The sequence below is a fragment of the Rattus norvegicus genome, chromosome 1 (genome assembly GCF_036323735.1).
Source record: "Rattus norvegicus strain BN/NHsdMcwi chromosome 1, GRCr8, whole genome shotgun sequence".
NCBI classification, from domain to species: domain Eukaryota; kingdom Metazoa; phylum Chordata; class Mammalia; order Rodentia; family Muridae; genus Rattus; species Rattus norvegicus.
In genome coordinates this window covers 133822246-133848969 of record NC_086019.1, presented here as the reverse complement: position 1 = coordinate 133848969, position 26724 = coordinate 133822246, and the positions used below count along the sequence as shown (strand labels likewise).

General features: G+C 41.9%; 1 non-coding gene across 1 annotated transcript; it reads right to left on the bottom strand.

Moving 5' to 3' along the window:
• Positions 1 to 19309: 19309 nt before the first annotated feature.
• LOC120100125 (U6 spliceosomal RNA) lies at positions 19310 to 19416 on the bottom strand. The gene has a single exon (XR_005499918.1). It is a non-coding gene; the product is annotated as a U6 spliceosomal RNA (small nuclear RNA).
• Positions 19417 to 26724: the final 7308 nt, after the last annotated feature.

The window sequence follows — 26724 nt, the reverse complement described above, 5'->3', positions numbered from 1 at the left end:
CTTTCTGCACTTTCTACTTTCCTAACTCAATTAAGGTGTTATATTCTGCATCATGTTTATGATTTCACCTTATCTCATTTTCCTAGACTATGGTTTTCTAGATTATGAATAAATATCTAGTGTGACAATCCTCTCGATGGTCACCACAGGAGCTTCTGGAAAGTAGAGGCAAAGAAACATATGGACCCAGAAAGAACAGAGTTCACTAGAATGATCTGTGCAGAATGTAGGGTTCATAGCAGAAAAACTTCAGGAACTTTAAAAACATTATATTCTCTGGCAGTCCAGTGTGGTTGAAAGTGAATGGGAAAACGGTGTTAACCATTCAAGAGAGAAAAGGGTAGGCATGGCATGTCTCTGGTAATCTTGAGCAAAATCACAGAATTAGTGTCTTTTGGTGGTTAGGAGCCATATATTCTTCAATACAAATATATACCAATGTAAGTGTGTATATCATAGGTGAATCATGTTATTTAAAATTTATGGTGTCGCTAGCAAAAGACTCCAGGGAGCCTTAGCATTTGAATATAAAACTGGTCAACTTTCAGTAGGAATCTGCTGTAGATATGTTGTCTTCATTTCTTCATAAGATGATTTTATTTTTACCTTCTCCAGCCTGTGACTGATTCACTCCACAAGTCACTTGGCCAGGTGACGGTGAATGGAACACACTCCTGCAGTCACTTTGAACCTTCTCAGGAGCTGGAAACAAATCATTTCTAGACTCTTCACAAGAAGGCCTGTATCTGTTTGTCACCCTGATTTTCCTTCAAGAGTGAAAACCTTCTGAAGAGCTAAATGATATTATGAGTGACACTTGGCCCTGAGCATCCATTTATAGCTTACAAAGTCATCCTCCCCTGGAGAAATGGGATCGTTATCTCAAGCCTTGGAAACTTCCTCTCTCTATATTTTCTATTTTCTAGTAGCTACTTCAAGTCAAAAATCATTTCCCCTTGCAATCTGTACTAAGAAACCTTTCTCCAAGCCATCTAAAATGATTTGAGTCCTACTAGAACTCTGATTGGAAAATCTTGACTCTTCAATGTTTTGGGCTCTTGGTCTACGTTAATAAGCAGTAGCCTAATGACTGAGCACTGATATCACCTGTCAATCATGGTACTGAGGACATACTCCAGCACTTGGATGCAGTCTTTTCCGTCCTGTTAAAGCTTATTCTCAGTGCACTTTGTACCTCACATTCGGAATTCTAACTGACAAGGTCTTAGGGAAGGGAACCTTTGGGAGGCAATAGGGTAAGATAGTGGACCCCACCACCACCTCCTGGAATTAGCACCTTTATACATATACCCAAAGGAGCTTATTTGCCCCTTCCATCCCATGAGGATACCCTGAGATGTGATCTTGAGAAAGCAGATTTCCACCACACAGCACATTTGCCGGGTCCTTGATCTTAACGACTGTCTATAGAGTTTAAGATCTAGTTCCATGATGCTTATAAGCCATCTGGTCTAGAGTAGCTCCTTATAGTAGCTCAAAGGAACCTCAGATAAAAGTGTTCTTTGCCTCATTTCTGAAGCTCACTATGATATGGCAGAAGCCATCAGCCTACGGAGCACCACACTCCTTTAAGTGGAATTGGTTACGGTGGTACTTAGTGTCAAAGTCCAGGCTCTGGATGCTGTTGAAGACAGGCAGCTGGAAAATTGGGAGCCATTTCTTCCAAGACAGCTGCCTTTTCCAAACAGCCGGGTAAGGAATACTGGTAATCATAAAGTATGCAAATAAGGTCTAGAACTTGGACTTTAGAGTCATGAATTGGACTGGTCTGGCCAGTTCAGGTTCCTGAACACACTACTGACCCACTCTCCTTCAGGTTTCTTTCAAATAAAGGGTTATTTCTGCTGACATATATGGGAATAATTATAAATGACAATAAAAGCTATAAAACAAAGCTAGGTTCTCACATGATCACTTCTTTCTCTTCCTGTGACCACCATGTTTACTGAGCTGGGAAAATCCTGTCACTCTTGCTACACACTGGACCATCTGGACCTGTGTGCCCTGGCATCCATCGTGGTCAGGGCTCAGTATTTCATGAATGACTATTCCAGAGAAGCCATGGGGTGTGATTGATACCCTGTGGGGCACTACTCAGTGCTACCTGCTCGATGATACTGAGCCTGTGTTCTAGGATATGGTGTTAGTGTTTCACAGTTCAAACATGATAGTGGGAAGGATCTGTTCATTTGATTCTGTTCGAAGATCACACTTTAAACCACTGGTATCTCTGTTTGAAATGTGCAAACAGATTTTGCAAGATTTTTCCAGACCAAATAGTTCACAAATTCTATGACTCTCCTCTTCCATTAGGCCAAAAATAATTTTGAGAAGGAACAAAAATGTCCTTTGAAAGGTAATCATACCACATGCTTTATTGCCTCTGAAAGTTTAGAATGCATTTCATATGGGAGAAATAAAGGCATGGAAAAGAGAAAGTTATCTTTCCAGCTCATTCTGGACAGCAACTCACTCATTGGTGCAATTGTTATGGAGCATAGCCTCCCTTCTCAGCACTCCTGACCTTGGATAGCTGCCTTCTCTCTGTCATTTGGATGTGTTATGCCCTTGCGGATGGTCATTTCCCTTGGAAGGCTTAGGAGAATAGGCTGGAAAGCCTCTTGCTATCATTTTTTTCCCTGTAAACAAGGCAAGACCACCCAGAGGTTTGCTGGAAGAAATACTACATCAGTTATCAGTCTTGAAGCTCACGATCTAGTACAAAGAGCTAGGGAAACTGACAAGTCATCAAGGTAAAGACAGATGGGCTTAGGCAGGATAGCCTGAAGATGGGCTTTGGACCACTCTAGAGCTCCCTCCCTTCTACTCTTTACTCAATGCTCAGCTCCACAACTGGTTAGGTTCTTTAACTTTTTAAAAAATACCACTTTCTGGAGAGAGGAAGTAAATCAACCAGTGGGGCAGGAAGCATGGTAGGGGAGGTTCAGTGGAGGATGAGAGAACAAAATGTTATAACACACATGCATGCAAAGTTCACAATGAAGCCCAGTAATACATGTGCTACCCTAAAAAATTCATTAAAAAACACTACAGCATCCATAACTATTTCTTTTTCTGGCTGCTCTATTTTTATCACTTCCCATTACTGTACCAATACCTGAGATAATTCACTCTAAAAGAGGAAAGTTTTTCTTGGCTCATGGTTTCACCAGTCATATTCCTTTGGGGTATGTGACAAGGCAGCAGAGTATGGTGGGAAGACACACCAGAAGAAAGTACTTATATCACAGCGGTGAGCAAGATACGGAGACTAGCATTCCGTAGCCTCCTTTGAGGGCTACATCCTAGTGATTTAAAGGTCCCTCTCTCGGGTCCTACCTCTTAAACCTTCCATCACCTCTCCTACAGTACCTTGCTTGGGAGCAAATTTTTAATATATAGGCCTTTGGAAGACATCTCAGATTATTCAAACTATAACTTAGCCTAATTCTTACCATGAATGTCTGAATGTCAGCCATAACATGAGGTCTTACCCACCTACAGCCATAGCATAACCACACACACAGAGCTTTATATTTTCCCAGAGGAGATTTGTCTAAACCACCATGTGTTCTGGGTGTGGACAGTCAGAATGAACTTTTCTGCACTTTGGCCCACTCTTATTTCACCCTGCCCTAAATTCTCAGCATACCCAATGAGGGCATTCCTTTAGCAGGGTCCTGAGGATCAGTTTCTCCACATCGCCTGGGCTGCATGTTTCATGGAAAGAATCACTCACTGCCTTGGGCTTTGAGTTGAGGCTGTTTATCTGAGTGTCCAGAGGGTGTAAAGACACTCGTACGGTCTTTCAAGGTCTGCATCTTAACCCTCTGTGATGACTTAGCCATAGAGAACTCATACAATCTAGATTCCCTCTCCATCACCTTCCTAAATAAGACCTCATAGGAGTGCTCTCATAAAAAAAAAAAGGACAAGTCAATTGTTCAGAAACAAGGAGTGGTGGTGAGTACAGTTCACTCTACAGGTAAAGACTAGTGCACAAAGAGATGTATAGTCTGTGTCTTTTTTTTTTTTAAAGAAAAAGAATCACCTATTTACAAATATTCGTTAACACAACGGGCAATCCTCTGGTAAAGGACCTTCCCATTCCAGTGCCGAATGGTAAAGTGCAGTAGGAATAGGTACCAAATATTATAAGGTAAATTTCAGATCAAAAGTTCCATAAAAGTATGGTCGTCACAGTGATTCTTGTGAAAGAGTGACAAGGGTGGCGACGACTTCGATGTGGCCCTGTAAGGCTTTTGTATTGAATTCTAACAAATCCAAAGAATGCCACCATGCCATAGGTGAGCAAAACCACTCTGGATTGCAGGGAGTGGAAGGGAGGAATCAGTGATGAGATATGTAATTAAAAATGGTGAGTCTCCATTGAACAAAAACAAAACTGTGGTGTGCTCATGAAAAGAAATGGATAGAAATGTGTTATCCTAATAGTCAAAGGAAACCATATAGGATGGAGACACACACACACACACACACACACACACACACACACACACACACACACAATTACCAGCCACAGATCACAGACCTATAGAAACAGCATTGCAGTATGGCAGTTGTGTCTGTGTAGCATTTCAAATTCATGCAGTTGGAGCTCCAGGTACCCTCCTGGATGAAGACAACTCTTCTGACTTATTCAGTGGAGATACTAATCTGAATAGAAGTTAAGTCAATTTCTTAAACTCTTATCGATAATGAGCAACAGAACCAAATGTCAAGGTCACCTCTTCCTTGGCCCTGTTTTTAAAGCTCACATGGGGGGAAAAAAGAACCTTAAATGAGCACCGTCATCTGAAACAGACTTGTTTCCTTGTTACTTTAATAGACCTAGAAATTGCATTTAAAACATCAAGTAGCTGACTGTATTGCTGAGGACAGCCTCTGGATCCTGGGAGCATGGCGGCATTGCTGCTGGCCGCAGCTGTCGTGATCCGGAAGTAGGGTATCAGGTGTGATCCCACCCTCCCTTTCTCAGAGTGCTGTGGAAGGTTGAACCCCTTCATGCTTCACGTAAGTGCCGTGGGACGTGTGCGTTTGACAAAGTAGAGTCTCGCTTGGTTCTTCCATGGTAAAGGCTGGCGATGCTTAGATCCAAAACAGTTCAATAAAATGGAGTCCAACCCTGAAGACAGCAGTTAAAATATAGATAGAAATGCCTTCCGTGAATGCTGCAGAATGAATCCTGTTACCTTGCTGAAGGATGAAGCTAAAACCATTCCAACCAAAATGCCCAAAGTGGGCTCCTGAGTTGCCACAAGTAAGAGACGTTTACTTTTCTTTAGATTCATTTATCTTCCAGGATTAATCGCAAAGTATACTGTGGTTTGTGGCAACAGCCATCAGGCCTGTAGAGGAACCCACATTGAAGGCTGAGATGCCACTTAGAGCTTCCCAGGATGCACTTCAACTGCTTCTGTTCTGATGATCCAAGGCAATCTAAACCAAGCTGCGGGCCACCGAGGTGGGCTACGGATAGGGGAGCAGCACACGCCTGTGTGGTGGTCTCCTCCGGAGGGCCTTGGATTACATCGCCCAGCAGCCACCAGCTCTTCCTTTGGCCTCAGCAAACCTTGCGGTGGTGCCTTTTTTTCCTACACAGCAGGCCCCGCTAGCGCCTCTATGGCTGCTGGGGCCAAATCCCAGGAGGCAAGAGGGTGTGGGGCCCAAATTGATAACTGTGTCCATTGACTTTTCGTTCTCAATTCCACCTCTTTCATTATGTTGGAGAGCTTTGTCTCCCAGAAGGAGCTTATGCAGTGGGCTGTGAGGAGACGGGACCTTAGTGAGATAGAGCACACAAAAAAGTGTGACCAATTGCAATGACAGGGCTGCGGTGGTCACTTGTGATGGAGTGAAATTAAATCCCCCACCAGACAATACCTTTTATTCTGTGTCTATGGGGACCCTTGTTGGGCCTAGATTGAGAGAGAAAGTAAGAAGAGGGTAAGAAAGATCCACTCAAGCAGTCAAAGGGATATTTTTTTCCCTGTTCATGGGATTTACTTTTCTCAACAAAACGACGCTATAACACACATGACAGCCATGTTGGCTTCCTTTAAAAGTTACCAATAAGTGGGGCATTCTTTATGAGCAGCCCACTGAGGTTTGCTTATTTGTTTTTGTAATAATCTAATCATGAATGTCCAAATCCGAAATGGTCATCACTTTTAAGGTCTGTACAATTTCTTCAATCCACGTATCAACCAGCTTAGCTTAGTTTAGCTTCTGAAGTCAGATGTGTTTAGGGTGATGTGGCCGCAGACATGACCTACAGAGTTTCTAAAAGATTGTGTCAGGTTGTAGTAAGAATCTGCACCAGATATTTAAGAAGAGATATCTATACATGTACCATGAGTCCTGTTCAGAGTCCCTCTCCCACCTTGTGGTTGACCCCGGGAACCAAAGGAAGTAATTTTTCCCAAGGGCCCATGTAGGAAGACCCCTGGAAGTGGTGGAGCGAGGGGGACTGAGGTTGAGTCAAACACAGGATTCGTGGTTTTACCACTTTAAAGTGTGTGGTTCGATGGCTCTTAGTTCACAGTAATGAACGATTAACAACATTATATAACTCTGTAATATTCAGCCCCACCAAGAAAAGCTCTGTCCAGTAGGTAGTCACTCCACATTTTACCTCTAGCCTCATTCCTTAGCAACCACTAACTGGCATCTGTCCCTGTAGAGATGCCTACTCTCGACATTTCATCTGGAAGGAATCATCCAGTGTGTTGTCTCTTAGGCCTGGCTTCTTTCGCTTAGCATAATGTATCCAAGATTCACGTATGTGTAGTGTAGAAAATTGATTTCCTTCCTGTGGCTGACTAATACATGTACAGATGAACCATGTTGCTTTCGCCTCTCATTCGTTGGTGGATATTTGGGTTGTTTTCAGTTTTTCTTTTTTAATTCATAGATATTGCTAAGACACATGGTAATCTTGTGTTTAACTTTTTGAGCAATCATCTATTTTCTATAATATTACTTGCATTAGCATCACCATACAACACAATTATTCTAATTCCATCCATTCATTTGTTACTATGTGTGATTGCCCAATGCCTATAGCTGAGCTAGCATATATGAGGCGGTGTCATGTGTTTATTGGTCATTTATATATATATATTTTTTAAAGTAATTTCTAGTATAGTCATATATTCACTCTTTTAACCTCTGTTACCTCATTTATAAATATGTTTGTATGTGTGAGTTTGTGTGGTGAGCATGTGTGGGAATGTGGTATACGTCTTTATGTAGTGTGTGTGTATGTGTGTGTAGTGTTAGTTTACATGTGTATATATGTGTGTGTACTTTGTATATATGGGTGCTTGTCTGTGTGGTATGTGTATATGTGTAGGTCTGCTTTGTGTGTGTGTGGGGTGTTAATTTGTATGTATATGTATGTGTGCGATGTTAGTTCATATGTGTATGACTGTGTGTGTATTGTGTGTGCTTGTGTCTATGTGGTGTGTATATGTGCATGTGTGGAGTGTATATATGTATATGTGTATTATGCATATGTGTGTATGTATATGTGCATGTGTATGTGTGTGTACATGTATGTGTATATGTGTATGTGGTTTGTGTGTGTGCTTGTGGGTATGCTAGTGCATTACACTCATAGAGGCCACAGGAGGAAATAAGGTGTCTTGATTTATCACCTGGTACCTTAGGCCTCTGAGACTCACTGAACTTGAAGCTAGGCTGATACCCAACAAGTGCCAGAGATCCTCCTGTTTCTGCCCCATATGACTGAAGCTTCCGACATGTGCAGCTGTGCTTAACTTTCTACGTGGGTTTGGAAGGTCTGAAGTGAGATCCTCATGCATGCACAAAGAACACTCTGAGGCCGCATCCTATCCTTGTACAGAAAATGCATCTGACATCCTGGATTCAATTCTTGCTCTCTCACTCAGGGCCTGCATAAGTGGAGGCAAGGACGTCACATGTCTTGGTGGCACTTATGGTACAATATCAATATTAAATTGATCTTGTAGGGTTCCTAGGATTATGAAGGAGGATAATGGATATAAAGTTATCGGTGAAGTATCTGGAATACAGCAGTTGATCACAAAGAGACTCCTGGCCTGCATATTGGATTTGCCATGATGGCTGGCACCAGGGAAAGCAAGGGAATGGGAGGACTAAGTCCTAAGTGAGTAGCAGCTGAGAACCGGACCCATTCTTGATGGATGGCTTTCTGCTCACATCCCCCGTGGAAGGAACCGGAGCATCAACACAGCAGCTCAGGCCACCTGGAAGGAGCTGCAAGGACTGAATCAAATAAAACTAAAGTTGGAGTGGGATCTTGGGGCAGCATTTCAATCAAAAGTTTATAGGTTTCTGCTATTAGGCAATTCAAGCAGTCAGTTGATAAATATGTACTGAGCTTCCCCTCTATGCCAGGGGTACAGAAATAAAGAAAATATAGTGCCTGCCCTTGAGGAAAAATCGAGATGAGATGAAAAATGGAAAGATGAGCCCTCATATCACTGCCGGGGAGGTCTGGAGCTGGTGACCGGGGGTGCTTAAATGGTCATTAATGGAAAACTCTTCAAGTGGAGAAATGTTAGCTGACAGCAACCAGTATTATTATTTTTTTTAAAGAAAGACAACACAGTTGAAGAAAACGATCTTTTTATCATTCTCTTAATGAAAATTGTCCATTTCACCTAATATCTGTGCTTTTGAAACCATGCAATTTTTACTTATTAACAGATCCATGGAGAAGATTCAAAAAAGTAAAATTGCTTTTCTGTTTGATTGCTTATCTATAGCTAATATGTGATACATAATATATTGTGTGTGTGTGCACATACACATACATACACACTCACTATATATACTATCATACTATATTATGTGATATATATATAGTGTGTGTGTGTGTGTGCACATACACATACATACACACTCATGTATATATATACTATCATACTATATTATGTGATATATCTATATATATAGTGTGTGTATGTGTGTGCATGTGTGCATGTACACGTGTGTGTGTGAATGATACAGAAAGACACGCCTTTAGTTCTGCAACAAAATCAACCATTACTCCCTCAGCACGGAATGAGAGAGGAGTCACTACCACATGGACCATGTGGGCTGAGAATTGATTTTCTTGCACAGAACTTGTGCTCCATAAAGGCTTAAAACACCTCTTATTTGTATTTAATGTGGTGGTTAGAGTCACAGTTTAAACTACGGGAAACATTACACACAAGTGTGGTTTGTGGTTGCCACAGAGGACTTAAACATTGAGAAAAATGCATGTTGTCTTTTGCTGCTGTTGCATAAGTATTCAGCATAATTAGGGGTGCAGTGAATACTTGGGATCCCATCCCTGTGATTCCTTTCTTTGACACACACTCCTAGGCAACGTTGAAAGTAAATCCAAGCTGTTTCAGCAGCTGGGTGTCCAGGTACAGCCCCAGGTCACTACACCACACACGAGATTGCTTCTGTCTGCCGAGGTTACCCTCCCACTTATGGGCACAGTCACCATTATTATAACAGTTTTTTGATTTATTTGAACGCAACGGCGGCTCAAGCTGAGACCTTTCTTATGTAGCAATCCTCCTACAGTTCCATGTCTCCCTGCTCTCCTAAGCCTTCCCAGTGTGCACCCCCAGCTTTGTTACGGCGACCAGACTTTAAACACATTTCAGACTTAAAAGGTTAAGATCTAAGGGCTGCTGATTTTATCTGGGCTTTTAAGTAACATGGGCAGGTGGATTAGAGATCTGTGTACAATCCTCACTGTAGACACTTGGGTAAATATGCTCAAGTACCAGGGCGGCTGAGGGAGCGATGTGGTGTTATTGTCTGTTAATTCCAAAGTGGAGATTAAAGAAATCAGTAGTGTAAATATCAAAAAGGATTTCCACTTACATATAAGACCATTACTCGGGCCAGACTGCTGGGTTCAAATCGTAGGAAGCCTTTCTGCTTTAAGAAAAGTGTGAATTTGTTTCTACTTGAAATTTGCATATTTTTTGGGCTCTCTTTGTCTGCGCGGAGGGTGCTAACTGAACCACGATTCCTGTTCACATGGTAGTCATTTGCTCTGCTTAGATGGTCCATGTAGCATTACCCTAGCCACAGATATATTTGCCAGAGTCATAATGTAGAGCTAAATTTTATCTCTTGGTCTTTCTTTTATGTAACATTTCCTAGAAATGCCAAAATGTGGGTGAGGGAGGCTGAGTATCAAGTTCGGAGCATTGCTAACTTTAGACGGTGTAAAGTCCCCGTGCCACGCTGCTGCAGACTTTCCCTCTTTATTTCAGACCCAAGCTGAAGTTACTACCCCCATCCTCCACACACCCCCTTGTGCCACCACAAATGAATACCATCTGATGACTGCAGAAATTTAACGTGAATCCAGTGATTTTCCACTCGGCTGCAAACTGGTCAGCCATAGATGTTCCAAAGTTGTGCTTCGGGGGTTGTGGGGGGGTAATGTCAATTAAATTGCAGGTGCCCCAATTTCAACCAAAGTCATCAAGAATCACCATTAGCTTTTATTATACTATGCCTACCTTTAAAATTCACACACAGGGGCTCAGGGCTTTTTAGTCAGCCCAGCTGTACACAGAACAATGCTGGAAAAAAAATCACCTCTCAGACTTTGGGGAGGTTATGATAAGAGCTAACTTTTCCATCCTGTCCTGTGTGCAGACATCAGTCACAGATCTCAGGCTGTCTTGGGATGACATGTGCAGGCATCAATGGACTGCCTCAAAGCTCCCAACTGAGAAGCTAAACCAAAAAGAAGACAAAAAAAAAAAAATAAAAATAGTTCCGAGCTATGATATTGAGCAGGGCTATGTGGTACCACACAACCAGACAGTTCTAACCAGGTCAGCCAATGACAATTTGCATTCAATTTATTTCTGACATGTAGAGCAGTGGTTCTCAGTCTGTGGCTCGAGACCCCTTTGGAGGTCACATATCAAACGTCCTGCCTATCAGACATTTACATTACCACTCACGACACTAGAAAATTTACAGTTATGATGTAGCAACAAAATAATTTTTATGCACAGGGTCACCACAACACGAGGAGCTCTATTAGAGGGTCGCAGCATTAGGAAGGTTGAGAACCACTGATGGAGAGCAAGAACCAGGTAATTCAAAAGAAGACGACATTTGACTGACCCATATTCATTTAAAGCATGAGAATGGAGAAGCAGGAAGGGAGGAGAAATTGGTCTTCAGAAGGATCAAGAGGTATCAAACGGCACCACATCAAAAACATCGCATCATGTAGCTCATCCCACCTGCTAGACACAGGCCCAGGGAGATAAACAGGGTCCCCCAGCTCCCATTTCATCAAAACAGCAGTAGCTCTCTACCCCAAGAGTAGCTGATCTTTTTGGCATGCATGATCTTCATACACAGTCCCATGCACTTTCCACACAACAGCCTGACAGGATGAGCAGCACGTGGGGCATAAAAAAGCAAGTTTAGATGGGAGGTTGGGGGACAGGAAGTGTTCATTTGAGGAAAGAGTACTTCCAGAAAGAAAAGGCTTGGCTATTAAGCTGAGGTGGGGGATTTGCATGAATTCAGGGAAAGAGGAACAGAAAGTACCAATGGGTGGTGTTGATTGCGAGGGGTAGGAACAGGAAGTTGAGACAGCAAAACTGAAGCCAGGAGAATACCCAGGGACTGGACAGAAACAAATTCGAAACAAATGCAGTTAAATTTTCTTTTATGTAAAGTGATTGGAACCCAAAATGTTTACAATTTTGATTAGGGGGGATGTTAGAATATTTATATACAGAATGAAATACCTTGGGGATGGGTCATAAATCTGAACATAAGATTTAGTTGCCTCTCTATATCGTGTATACTTAGCATTGCTACAATATTTTTTTGCACATCAATTTTGACCATGACTCTTCCTATCAGAAATTTTCCATTTGTGCTACCATGATGCTCCTCACTGGCTTTAGATTTGGGGTATATCTCTGTTTTCACACTTCCAAACAAAGAATGTTCAACTGATCTTGAGGACTGGACCATCAGATTAATGTCTCAGTTTTCACATATTCAAGTACATGGAATTTAGCACAAATGGAAATAGGCTCTACTTAACTCCTGGACTCTCAATCTGACGTGCAGAGACATCTAACTGCGGTTCCCTTAGGATGAAGGCATGGGCTGCACACTGAGCAGAGTGATGCTGTTGGCTGGCAGGAGAGAAGGGTATGTCTCAAAAAAATTCCGGGGTTGGGGATTTAGCTCAGTGGTAGAGCGCTTGCCTAGCAAGCGCAAGGCCCTGGGTTCGGTCCTCAGCTCCGAAAAAAAAAAAATTCCTCAAAATATAAGGCCTCCTGTCATCTTTGGCTAGTTCATGGTGAATGGGAAAATGGATGTTAACTGTTGTGAAGGGGCAATGACTTAAAGTCCCAATTTCTGCCATGTCTGCCTGAGGAGATAAAAAGGGTGACTAACACATTTCCAAAATTCTCAGGCACAAAATCAGGTGACGATTCTTTATTTGACATTACATTCTAAACTCTAAAGTGTTAGATATATGTTAGGTACATATTCATTAAAGCATGGATACAGCGAGATGTTTTTCATACTATTAAGAATATATATTAGATGACTCCTTAAGACCTATATACAACTTTCTACCAAGAGCTGTGTTTGATAGCCCAATTGAGATCTGGCAATATTCTAACACTCCTCTCCAAGATGCTGACAAAATTTGAATAAAAAGAAATAATATAATCCTTTTAGTTCTTGTCACTTTCTATTGGTAACTTCAGGTATTGGAAGAAGCACCAAAGAATTAAGGGAAATAATAATAAAACATGGTGTGGTAGAAATCACAAAGTACATTTCAGGTGAACTTATATCAAACTCATCAAACTCGGGCGAAAACGAGCAGTAAAGCCCGTCTCTGTGATAAGTGATTATCCAAGGGAAGGATATAAAATAAAACAGATAGTGTCTATTAGCTTATCACTCTCCCTCCTGGCTTTAGCAGGACAGTGTTCCCAAGGTGAAACAGCTTCATTTGACTTTGCTCCTTTTGAACCCTAGGCAACTTGGGTGTGTCTAGTTTTCTGAATAGGAGTCACAGTTCTGTCCAGCAGTTACACTTCTCTCAACGGTGTGTGAAACACTTTACTCTAGAAAGAAGGGCGAGTGGGGCGAAGCCATGGGATATAGCTGAGTGAAAAACCCTTAGTCATGTGTCCAAGGGGTTACCTCCGCCTAAGCTCTCAAATGTATACAGTAGAAACAACAGGACTTTCCGTGATGTGTTTTGCCTAGGAGACACGATGGGACTTGCAAGGTAGACTCTCCAAGGGAGGAGCTGTCACCAGTGTGGCTTTCTTCCCTCCGTTCTGTTTACTTCCTACACAACCATACTTAAAGATCAACCTTGGACAGGTGTTTTGTCCATTACCCAGGCACACTTCTGGATTCAATTTCATGTTTTCCATGTGGAATTCTGCCCTCATCTGCTTTTCTGTTGTATCTCTCAAGACTAAGCTGGTGACAAAGAGTCTGAGGAGAAAGGAAAATAACAAAACAACAACAACAGCAGCACCCACCACCGTCTTATAGCATAAATGGAAAAGGTGCATGGTGTAGCTCAAATCTCAATAAGAACAAAATCCTCTTCTGCTGCCTACCACGGGGTATCTCGTGAGAACCCAACTCCGGCTCAATGAAAAGCCAGGGTATTTTAAAGCCGGGATATATAAAAAAAAATGCAGGGGTCAAATCAAAGCTATCCACACCTTATACATTAAAAAAGAAAAAGAAGACTTTATTTCAGCACTCAGGTCAACCAGGCATCAAAAAGCAGTGACTAGACAGGACCGGGATTCACAAAACAAAGTGCAACAAAACAAACAAATGAACTCTCACCCGGGCCGGCCGCACCTGCTGGAGATTCCTCCTTATAGGCTTCGTTTTCGAGCCTAACTTATATTTGATAGGGTGTTGTTGCAGCTGCGGGACCAGGGTGGTTTATTTAAGTGGCTCCAAATGCCTGTCAGTGTGGCAACCAGCTGAATACATAAAACAGGCTCTCCAAACCCTTTATGGCCCAGGGTCAGAGTAAATGGAATAATAAAATCCAAATGCTTTTGTCTCATTTTCCATCACCCAACCCCTCCGCATAAATCTGCAGCTGCGCGGTGACCTTCGCGATCGGTGCGGGATGAGGCCGCGCTTGGAGATACATTTGGTCTGCATCTTGGATCTTTAAAAGCTTTTTCCAATTAATTTTAACTGGCTTCCATAAGGATCAAGTACAGCTTCCTCCCCTCCCACCACCCCTCACTCCCACCTTTTTAACCAGGCAAGTGACAGCATTCTCTAAGACTCATACAACAGGTACCAACCCATTAAGCTTCAATTCTCCAAAGACAAAATGTGATCGTGGGTCCCTGGACGTCTGCAAGAGGAAAGCTACCCTTACTTGCAAACTTCCCCAGACGGGCTTGACTTTAAAGTGGTAGCTTCAGCTTTCACTGCTACACATCTATGTGAAGTGCAGAAAGCCCTCAAGCCTGTCTGAGAACACACCTAGTTCAAACCCTGAATATCAGGGTATCTGTCCTTAGAGCTGGCTGAAGAAATCCCTTCTCTTATTATTGCACTAACATTTTGAGGCATGAAGAGAGAAACGCTGCTGGGGTGTGGGGAGTGGGCTGGTACCAAGCCCTTTAGACAGGAGGTCTGAAGAGACAAAATGACTAGAAGCAGAGAGGAATGTGAGACCATCTCCCGAAAATCTGAGTGGAGACCTTTTCCCGCCACTGACCTTTCTTCCCCTAAAATGAGGGGAAGCAAATAGGACTGCAGCAAAGCAACACAGGGTTGTAATACTCGTGGTCACTAGAGAAGTTGAGCTTCATGCCGCATGTTTAGTCATTGTCCCAATTTCTGCTGCTAGCTTTTGGTGAGCTCTGAGTAGAATAAGAATCTGAGTTCTTCAAAGGTTCATAAAATTCTAAGGTGATAGCCACAAGGGCTGGGGTCATGGCTCCCTGGGCAAAGTATTTGCCAGGCTAGTGTCAGGACCAGGGCTTTGGTTTTAGAACTCGGAGGAGAAATGGAAGTCAGAATTAGGAGAATGCCAGTTGTGTGCCAGCTTGGCACACACAGTGTTGAAGAAGGGACTCCATTTCAAACAACATGGCAGGCAAGGACTGATATTGATGTTGCCCTGTGGTACCCTCATTCACACTTGCACACACACACACACACACACACACACACACACACACACACACAATCATGCACAAAGCTACACATTTTGACTAGAAAACAAATATGGCTGATTTGAAGTCAGAGGAGCTATAACTAAAAGATGTACTTTATGTGAGAACATCTGACCAGGTGCTCACATGAGCAAGTCCCCCCCACCCTCCATCCCCGGTCCCATTCATTCCCACTGTATCATGTCAGACATCCCTTTCTTCTAGTTCATCTCTATTTAGCTCCTCCTTGCTATTTCCAAATTTTCATTATCATTTGTTTGCAGTTGCCTTTCAACATTCCTGTTTCTAAAACTACAATGAGAGCATGAAGAAAGGAAACCTCAATGCTAAGTCTAAACATGTTTGTCTAAAACTTCAGCGCGGTTTAAAAACCTGTAGAATGTTCTAGAAGGAAGCAGCCTTGTGTCTGATTTGATTTTGTCCCATCTGTGCTTGTTAGAAATGAAAGACAGGTGAAGGAAACAGGTTCCAGGTAGGAAATACAGTGTCCAAATCCATGGCAGACATTTGGGAAGGTCTGGTCACACCTTCTACCTGTGCCAGGGGTTACATTAGACTCTCACAGGACGTTGCTTCTGAATGGACTTTCCTCATTCTAAACTCCTTCTGTTAGTGTGGAGCCCCACTTGTGCAGCTTCCTCATCACTCCTTTAATAGTAACCTGGGATCAGTTAAAGGTAAAATGTACACTTGAGGCTGACATTCCCATTGTAACAACGGAGATGAACTGAATGTTGGAGTCTAATTGAAGCTTGGAGGAATTAGTCACCTATCTGATGTCAGAAGCAGTGATTTTGTCTATCATTGACCTGTGCAGAAACTACACTGGAAGAACTGAGGATAGAAGCAAGGGCAGAGAAAAGTTTTCAACCCCAAAAGTTGAAACATTTCAGTTTAGACTTAGGAAAGTGAGGCATGGGAATGCCTCCAAGGGCATTTTTGCAAAACATAATGGCAAGGCTAGAAGTCAGAGGATGCAATACACTATAGAAAGCAAGATCCTAAAGGGGGGGCTCAGATAACTTACTGCTTCCTAAAGTACTCACCTAGTAAAGGGTAAAATAATGGAATCCTGCAACCCTTGGACGTGACCCATGTTTAGTGGCTAGTACCTTCTGGTATGGACAAGGGATTTGAAAGATTCCGTTAAAATGGTATTAAAAAGTTGGTGGGTTTCTGTTGTTGTTTTGTTTTGTTTTATTTTATTTTCTAGGTAAAGATTAGATTTCTGCTTTGTTTTGCTCCTTTTATTTGTAGAAAAAAAAATAAGTTGTATTTTCTTTTGCTTGCTTTCAATAGACAAAAGGCTTTTTTCTTTACTTAAAACATATTTTCCATACAATATATTCTGATTATAGTTTTTCCTTCCCCTAGTCCTTCCAGTTCTTCCCCACCTCTCCTCTTGTCTGGATCCACACCCTTTCCTTAGACAACAAACAGACTCTCAGGAATAATAATAAAATAAGAAAAACAAAACGAACCTTAATAAGATAAGACAAACAGAAGGAAAGAGCCAAAGAAAAAGCACAGGAAACATATGTAGATACAAAGACACACAGAAAACCATAATGTCTACACAGAGATCCTGCAAGCTTTCAAAAAAAAGAAGTAAAAAGGAAAAGAAAAAGTATGCCTCGACTTTTCCATTGTGAGCCAAGGAACCGCTGCAGGTACTGTTGAGTTCATATTGTGTTGGCCATGGGTCCTACACTTAAGAGTGATTTGTTTTCCTAGTGAGACTTCCTTGGAGAAAACTAATTTTTCATTTGCAAGTAGTTAAGAATTGATCTACATGAATCCTAGTAGGTGGAATTATAGTATCTGAAATGCAGTTCTTTAGAAAAATGGAGACAATATCATATGCCTTATAAGGGCACCATAGGACTGATGTAGCACAAGTTACAAATGACCACCCTAAGTGATTGATGAGCAGATAGACAATGTACACACTACTTACATGTGGCTTCCTCTTATGCTCGGAATGATGCTGATAGCATGTCTCAATATCTAACCACTTCTGGGAAGGCACAGTCTGATTTGCCAGTCTCCATACCGAGTTGCTTCAGCCATTTTCTCAGTGCCCCAGGACACTTCGCTTTCCTATATTCTTTCCGAGAATACACACACACACACACACACATACATTTTGATCTGTGGGCAACATAGAGAAGGGGATATGTCATATTTTTGTGTGTGAAACCCTCATTGATTGGACTTACACAACATCAAAGTCTGGTAGCTAACTCTGCCATAGAAAACAATCTGTTTGCAGCTTTAGGTAATTAGAAGGCGGGTCAAACATAAGACTCTTCTTTGACTGTACTGTCCTGCTAAAAATGTATCTTAACTTGAAACAATTGAACTCTTAGCGTCCCTATCCCTTTGTTCTTTCCACAAACATTTGTTGACCTTAAAGAGGTCTGTTTGGCTTCTTGATTCCCATTGTTCATAAAACAAGGTTTTTATATGAGCATATAAAGAATGAAGTAAGAGGGCTCTGTAAGAGAGGAGCCAAGATCTCTTTAATATACTCAGCATCAATTTTGGAAATTGAGAGCCAAATGTTCTATCCAAAACTGGAAGCCTCATTTGAGTAGATTTCAGCCTAGAAACAATGAGTCTGTCTTGATGGACAAAAACAGTTACACAATATATCAACAGATGCGGACAGCCAAAAAAAGCCTATTCCTTTAGTAGAAGCTATGTTTCGAATCTGAAATACCCATATGAGTTTATGTGTATTTCCATTCAGTCCCCAGATGGCTACTGTTGGTCTTGGAGGGTCTAAAGCCGTGGAGATATACAGCCTAGCTGGCCATTATGTGGCCCTGCTTCTGGTTCTATCTCTGCTTCTTGCTTCACCAAGATGTGAACAAGGTAACAGCAAGCCACCCCAATCCTCACTGCCCCTGATCCAACATGTTACGGCCATGATGACCAGAACTGCAAATGAATGTAACTTTGAAAGTAAAATAAAAAATAACTTTTCCTCCACACTTCTTTCTATCAGTTGTTCTGCAACAGTGAGGCAGAAAGCATCAGATGTGGCAGAGAATATACCATGACTCCTTGTATTCCAAATGTACAGATGTTCTCTTCCTTGGGATGTCACAACACTGACATCATCTGAGGCAAGCTAAACACTACAGTGGGTGTTTCCATCCTCTGAGCTCACCAGATTTTATGGTCACCACTATAATGCAAATAGCAGGTCAGAGTCACTGGAACATCAGAACAGAATGAGAAGCTGTCACTAACAAGAACCTTTCTGATCAATGCTCATTTGCCAATCTTACCACTAAGTGTAATAGAGTGAGTTTGAGCCTCATCTCCACCATTCTGTTGCAAAGCTATGACTTCACAATCCAACCTTAATTTCCTCAATCTGACTGTCAGCCACCGGCACAGCTCCCTATGATCACAGAGATTATCTCAATATGGCAAGAATTTGCTGTTGTTGTTTTATTAAAGGTACTCCTTTTTTTTTAAAAAAAATTACTTATTTTTATTATATGTGTCTGAGTGTTTATCAAGAAATAGCCTTCCGTTATATACAGTTGTAATGAAGTTATAACTCTTAGGCTGACAAAGCTATCTGTCCCCTACAGCCATAGACTATCTATGTAAGACTGGAAGAGCCAAAGGGCCAAGACATCTGTGAGTCTTGTTAGAAATTCTTGTTAAAGTTGTTGGTCAGAGGAGTCCAAGAGACTCCCTACATATATATAATGCATGCTAATGCCATTGCCCTTGGTTGCCTCCAGAGGTTGCTATTGGTGAAGATACCATGAACTTTGGACACAGATGACTCAAGGTAGAACTGACCGGAAAGCCTCTTCCCTGAGGACTAGTTTTCATAGTACTTGAAAGTACTGTGCAAATGTCCAAGGGAGGAAGAAGTCAATAGTCCTCCCCAGCTTGGATGCCTATGAACCACAATAATGGCCAGCATGGCCAGATGTCCCTGAGGGTGTAACAGTGGCACTCATATCTTTTTTTTTTTTTTTTAAAATATGGAACGCTTCACGAATTTGCGTGTCATCCTTGCGCAGGGGCCATGCTAATCTTCTCTGTATCGTTCCAATTTTAGTATATGTGCTGCCGAAGCGAGCACGGCACTCATATCTTGGTGGTAACCAACAGCTGTCAACTTGAACTTCAGGGGGATGAGCAAAAAAAACCCCATTTCTGAAAAAACTAACCTATTTCTCTTGGATGGTAGTCATGGATCTTAGAGGGGAACCTTATAGCACTGCTTCATCAAACCAGCATAACCCTGAACTCTGCTCTAAATGTTTATTCTCCTTCCCACAGAGAGGCCCATCTGTCATTTCTCATCAAAGAAAGTTCTGCAACAGAGAGCATTACAGAAAACCACACCTGGTCAAATTTCAGAGAACAACTGAGCCTAGGGTACCCAGCTACAGTGAATAAGTCTACAACACCTTGCACCTAGGGTTCAAGGAACATTGCAAAATAGGGTATAGAAAGACTATAAGAGCCAGAGGGCCAATACATCTGTGAGATTTGTCTCCTAGAAATGACAGAGAAGCTTTACTCATTATACTTCATCAATATGGCTGCCTAAACGTGACCAGAGTGAATAAATCACCAACAGACATGCTGACAGGGAAGAGGAAGATCTCATGGGGTCCTATTCTTACCAAAGAACTACAGGCAACTAAGGAAGACCGAGAATAGGAGATACAGTCTTCTTCAAGAAGGAACCACATCTACTAATATCTATCTAATACCAACTGGTCAGCCCTGAAATCAAATACAAGTAACACTAAATGAACTCAGCAAGCTGTATTTATATGTTTGTGCACACGTAAATATGCAACAATAACAATTAAAAAGAGAGGTCATGAACTTGAGTGGGACTGGTCCATGTGAGGTGTTGGGGGGAGAAAAAGGAAGGGAAGAAATGTAATTATATTTTAATTTCAAAAAATATTGTTTGTCAGTAAAGACCATCTTTTCCAGAGACACTAAAATGCAATGAATTATAGAATTTCGGAATTAGAGGGAAGATGGAGTGAATGTTTTGTAACTATTTTTACTAGATGCTTCTTTCTCAACTTGACAGAAATCAGAGGGCAAGAGTCTGGAGAGGTAGAGGAAACCTCGATTGAGAAAATGCCTCCATAACGTTTGACTCTCAGGCATTTTAAAAGTAGTGAACAATGGGTGAGGGCCTTCATTGTGGGTGATGCCATCCATAGACTGCTGGTTCTGGGTTCTAAGGAAGGCAGGCTGAGCAAGCCATGGGTGAGCAGGCCAGAAAGCAGCACTCCTCCATGGCCTCTGCATCACCTCCTGCCTCCAGGTTCCAGCCCTGCCTGAGTTTCAGTCCTGACTTCCCTCAGTGACCAACAGCAATGTTGAAGTATAAGTCAAATAAATCCTTTCCTCCCGACTGTGTTTTTGATCATGATATTTCATCACAAAAATAGAAACTTTAATTAAGACACTACTTCCGGGTTGGGGATTTGGCTCAGTGGTAGAGCGCTTGCCTAGCAAGCGCAAGGCCCTGGGTTCGGTCCCCAGCTCCGAAAGAAAAAAAAAAAAAACAAAAGAAAAAAAAAGACACTACTTATAATCTTGATGTTGACTTTGGGGTGTGTGTGTGTGTGTGTGTGTGTGTGTGTGTGTGTGTGTGTGTGTGTGTTTGTCCATGTTTCTGAGGCAATAGTGTCAAAGCTGTTGGTAATCAAGAGTTTTCTTTGTGAAAAACAAAAATAAAAACAAACAACAACAATAAACAAGTATAAAGACTCTTGAAGGCTCTGATCTTGCACTCTGGATGTAAAAACTTCTGTTATGTTCCTCCAAAAAAACCTCAGTGTCCTTGCTCAGCAACAGGTGAAATATCACTTTTCACCTCTGCTCTGCTCTCCTTTCCTCTCCTCTTCTTCCCTCCCCTCCTCTCCACTCCCCTCTCCTTTCCTCTCTACAGTTTACATTGCCCAAGCTGACCTTGAACTTTTGGGCTCAAGTAATTCTTCCTCTTCAATCTCCTCAGTAATGTGGAATATAAATACACACTCTTTAGTCCAACTTGGGATATATTCTTGACATGCTAATTTTAAAACCATGTTTGGGGTTATGACATCTACATTAATGATGAAAATTTTAGAAAAGTAACACATAAATTGTATCTTAATACATCACTCTAAGGAGGACCATAGAGGGAGGGACAGTTACACTGGGATATTTTCTCTCTCTCTCTCTCTCTCTCTCTCTCTCTCTCTCTCTCTCTCTCTCTCTGTGTGTGTGTGTGTGTGTGTGTTTGTGTGTGTGTGTTTCTCTGTCTTTCTGTGAAAGTCTCTCAGAGTTTATTTCTCTGTCTCTCTCTGTATGTATATTTATCTCTCTCACATCTTTCTTTTTTTGTATCTCTGTTTTGTTCTCTCTCTGTGTGTGTTTGTGTCTCTTGAAGGCTTCAGTGGGTGCATGTCTCTTTCTCTCTCATGGATCTCTTTCTTGTTCTCTCTCTTTCTGTGTCTGTCTATGGCTCTGACCCTGGGTGTGTATATTTCAGGGATCTCTCTGTGTCTCTTTCTTTCTCTGTGTGTTTGTGTATCTCTCCGTATATTTCTCTTCAAGTGCATCTCTGTCCTCCTTTCTTTTTTTAAAATTTATTTATTTATTATATGTAAGTACATTGTAGTTCTCTTATGACACATCAGAAGAAGGCATCAGATCTCATTACAGATGGTTGTAAGCCACCACATGGTTGCTGGGATTTGAACTCAGGACCTCTGGAAGAGCAGTTGGTGCTCTTAACCGCTGAGCCATCTCTCCAGCCCCCCTGTCCTCCTTTCTGTCTGTCTTTCTGTCTGTCTATCTGTCTGTCTCTCTCTGGTATGTGTGTGTGTGAGTGTGTGTATGTGTGTGTATGTGGTGTCTCAGCCCTCCACATGTGTATGTACCTTCTCACTGATTCTGTTTTTTACATTTGTACATCTCATGTACAAATCCTGTCTACCATGGCAGAGACCCAGTAACCTCTCCCAGAATGCTCACACTACCCAACTGCTTGCAAAAAACTTCACAGCTTTTGACCTTTCCTAGTGTTTGGTAAACTTAGACTAAAGAAAACAAAATCTGTCTGGAAATGTAATTATAAATAGCAGTTCCTTTTACTAATCATTCGTTGTTTGTAGTTACTTAATTTAGGAGAAAACTGAGTTTGTCAGCACAGAAATCAGAGGGCAATGAGAAGTTGAACCTGAGATATGCTGTCTCAGAATAACCAACTAGACCTTCAAGGGCCTCTGTGCACTTCAATAGCTCCTATAAAGTAATCACTAATATCACAGAGTTGTCATGGTTTTTATACATTTATAGGTGTGTGTCTCCTTGCCCAGTGAATATCTACTGGAGGACAAACCCAGGGCTTTATATACTTTAGGACAGTACTCTACCAACCAGACTCTTGCTCCAGTTCCTACTGATGTGTCAAGTGTTTTACATAAATAATCTCAGATGCACCTTCCCTATAAACCTGTAGAGTAAGTATAATTAAACTCATTTAAGAGACGGAGCAATTGAATGAACTTTTCCAGGGCTCCCATCTTTCCGTGGTTGAGGTGGTCCTTACTACACACTACACCTCACAGATCTGAAGCCTGCGCTCTTTCCATTACCAAACCACAAAATAATGCTAACAATCCACACCTTTGGAAATAGACTCCCATGTTATCCTACATGTGTCCTACACACTTATACCTCATTGTACAGAGAAAAGCTAGAAAACTCCAGTGGACCAGCCCCCAACAGAACTGTTGGCATGGTGTCTATTCCTCCATCCCCCAGCTGTAGCTTTGGCCAAGAAATGGCCTTCTATCATATAGCAAAACAAGGTGCACTCTCTCCAACTGAAAATCTATCTGAATGCTTTACTGACAGTGTCTCTTGCCTGACTGTGATCACCCTTCCACACACAAGACCCCTTGGTGAATGAATACACCTATGCAAGTTGCCCAGGAGCTGAGTCTAATTGAGTTAAAATAGTTACAGAGATATTTCTTAACGTTGAATAGTAGTTGGTTAACAACACAATGGAAGGCAGGCATATTTTTATTAGAAAGGCCTAGCTTCTTCAGAATTGAAGATGGAATTGAAGAATTCAAGAGCACTGGCTATTCCTACAGAGGAACTGAGTCCTATTCCCAGCAACCACATGTAGTTCACAGCCATCTGTAACTTCAGTTCTAGGGGAATCTGATGCATACAGGTACATAAACATATATGTAGCCAAAAACCCCTACGCATAAAATAAAAAATTTTTCAAAGATACCTTCTTGGGCAGATGTCTTTCATCACTACAGATTAACAATATTATATAATCTATAATATACCATATTATATATTATATTATTAATATATTAATTGCTAATATATCAGTAATATTATATATAATCCATTCATATAAAAATGCATATTGCAGGCAAGACAGGCCAGTCTGGAAGGCTGTATATGAGACAATTGCAACTGCCCCCATCTGCCAAGAGGCAGAATTATGCAGACAATAAGGCAAGGGGGTTGCTACAGGTGGTGTGAGGAAACAGTGAACAGGCAGAGCATAGACAATTCCAGGTTAATAAAATTATTCTGAAGTATACAGAGAGTGTCACATCAAAAATAAAACCCGTAGAAACAATGGAAGGACCGAGGGTCAGTGCAGAGTCATCAGCCCTCACACGTGTACCACTGTCATGAGAGATACAGATAACGGGGGAAGTCTGTTTATGAAGACTTGCTGGACTGCCAGAGATACATGGAAACTCGTGTTTTTCATCTGCTGCTCTGGACCTCTTAGTGCTCTGAAAATACAGTTTGCTACTTTAAAAATTAAAGTCAAGATTATTTTTTCTCCCTTGTTTCAGTAAGGAATTCTTTTTTCTTTTTCTTCCTCCATCCACCCTTCTTTCCTTCCCGCATTTTCTTTTTTCATAGCATTTGAGACAGGTGCTGACTTGGTGGCTGTGTTTAGTTTTAACCTCATATGATTCTCCTGCTTCAGCTCTGTGAGTGCTAGGATTACAGGTGTGCATCCAGTAGTAGGGTCCAAGAAGTTGTAACAGCCAAAGAGGCAGCACTGGTGATGGAAAACCCTCCCCTGGCCTAAGACAAACTCTGCACTGTGGCATTTTTCAGGAGACAAGAATGACTGCTCGTTGGTGAGCAGTATCCCTAAGTTAGTGTAGGTGATGGCACCGGGTCAGGTGAGCTGCCTTTTGCTTTGGCATTCCCATGACTCTTCAGCTGATTTATCAGTTGATAAGGGACGTTTTCCAGAAGTTGCTCCTGAAGCATCCGGCTGCCTGCATCAAGTCTTCTGGCCATTTTACATCACAGCAGGGGGCCCAAGCATCTGGCTGGAGCCCCTAGGGTGGGTGGAGAGTGCAAGGTAAAATCAGTGAACGGAGAGTTCTTGAGGGGCCCTGAGAGGAGAGGAACACAGGAAAGATTTTGCTGAGAGTGGAAATTGTGCCTCCTACCAATTGTTTGAAATGAGCACTGAGGAAGAAAATCCACTCATCACCTTCAGTAAATGGAGGGAGGCCTGGGGATCCCCTAACAAAGGCGAGTGACAAGGAGCAGCTCCACAGAGCCTATGGAAGCAGGGCTTGGTTGAGAGCCCCTTTCTTCCATCAAACTGATGTGCTATTAGTCAGCCTCCAGATGCAACTCCTTAAGACAGATTAATATCAAGTTCATTGTTCCGCTGGAGCCTGAGGAATGGGACCGCTGGTGTCAGAGCCAAACATGTGTGAAGTGTTCATGAGGCCCAGTAGGAAATCTCTGCAAAAGATTTATGCATGCACTCTGCTAGTTTTTGTGGCAGTTGCCTTTCCACAAGCCAGATGAGTCTGGTGAGGCTGGGAGATTGCCTTTTCCTTTACTTGGAAAGTAGAAACATGAGTTTGCAGTCCAAAGATTTGGGATGACTATAAATGACACTCTATTCCATTGACTGAGCTGCTATTGAGAGAGTCTCCTTTCTAAGAAAAACATCACAGCCAGGCCATAACCAGGGGAGTTTAGATGAAGGAGGCCAACATTGAGGCTGATGATGCTCAAATGACAGGATAAGGGGCCCACATGGAGTGCACACTAACCAGGAACTAGTTAAGGAACTAGTCTTCAGGAAAATCCCGTAAAATTCTCTCTTCTCCATTATCAGGAGATACTATAAATGGTAGTCTTATCAACTACAACTCTCAAACATTGAGTTCTCTATCAAACTGCACAGAATGCCAAAAGGCACAGGTATCCCAGGAGTCCTGCCCCACAGGGTTAGGCTCATATCTCCTGCATGGCAGCCATATCCAGTAAACCATGTCCCAAACACCCTCCACTGTGCCCACTTTCCATGTAGAATGAGTCAGTCACTGTAGCACAAGTCCTGAGAAAGGAGACTTCTCACCCAAGCTTCCTAATAGACCCTTGAGGCGTCCACAGGAGGAACTCGAGCTGAATCCCCCTTCTTAGCGCTCCCTGGGCTTGCTCTGAGCAGAACTTGGATCACTCCCAGGAACCTAGTGATGGAGTGGGACATTTTCCATTTGGAGAGGTGACTTTTATTATTATTACAGGCTTTTGTCAGTATTACAGAAATTGGGGGGAGAAAAAGAGAAAGGACTAATCACAAATGCTATTTACCAAACCACATTAGTCAAAATACTGCATTTTAAAACCCCTTAAGTTGTTATACATCATCATATAAGTCATCACCAAATGGTAGTACAAATCCTGGAGAGTTATGTTGACACGGAATTTGTCAGCCGAAGTGCTGGAGAATTTACCTCTGCTCATATATCTGTAGTCATATCCTCCAAAGAAATTAACATATCATAATGCTAATATTTCAAGGTAATGTTTTCTCATGAGGATGCCATATTTTATCCGCTAATATCATCTGTGTAAAAACTATTCAATTACAGTATCATGCTGTGGATGATTAATATTGATATCGGCGTAGCAACAGTGACTTCGCAAGGCTCGAGAGCTGTACCATCAACTCTGCAGACAACCTGGGACAAGATATTAACTCGTTTTTTCCAAGTCACTCAAATGTGAGTAAATTTGAAATTTACTCCAAACAGAAAATCAAGAGAGTCGCTGAGAGACAGACATCTTTACTATGAAAGATAAAGCTTTGAAGTTGGACTGAGACTCAAAGACAGGCCTGGAGTGGGTGACTGGGAAGATCCTGGGCTTGAACTGATAGAATTGTAAGCAGTAGGAGCACATGGGCATTGGTAGGCTGCAAGTGTTTATACCCCTGTGATATCCAGCTACCAGAGAAATATCTTGCTGTCTTCCCTTGTTGCCTATTTTCTTCAGACAAAGTGTAGGTATGAGTGAGATAGGTATGGGATGCTGTCCTCAATCTCTCTCCAGCTTATTT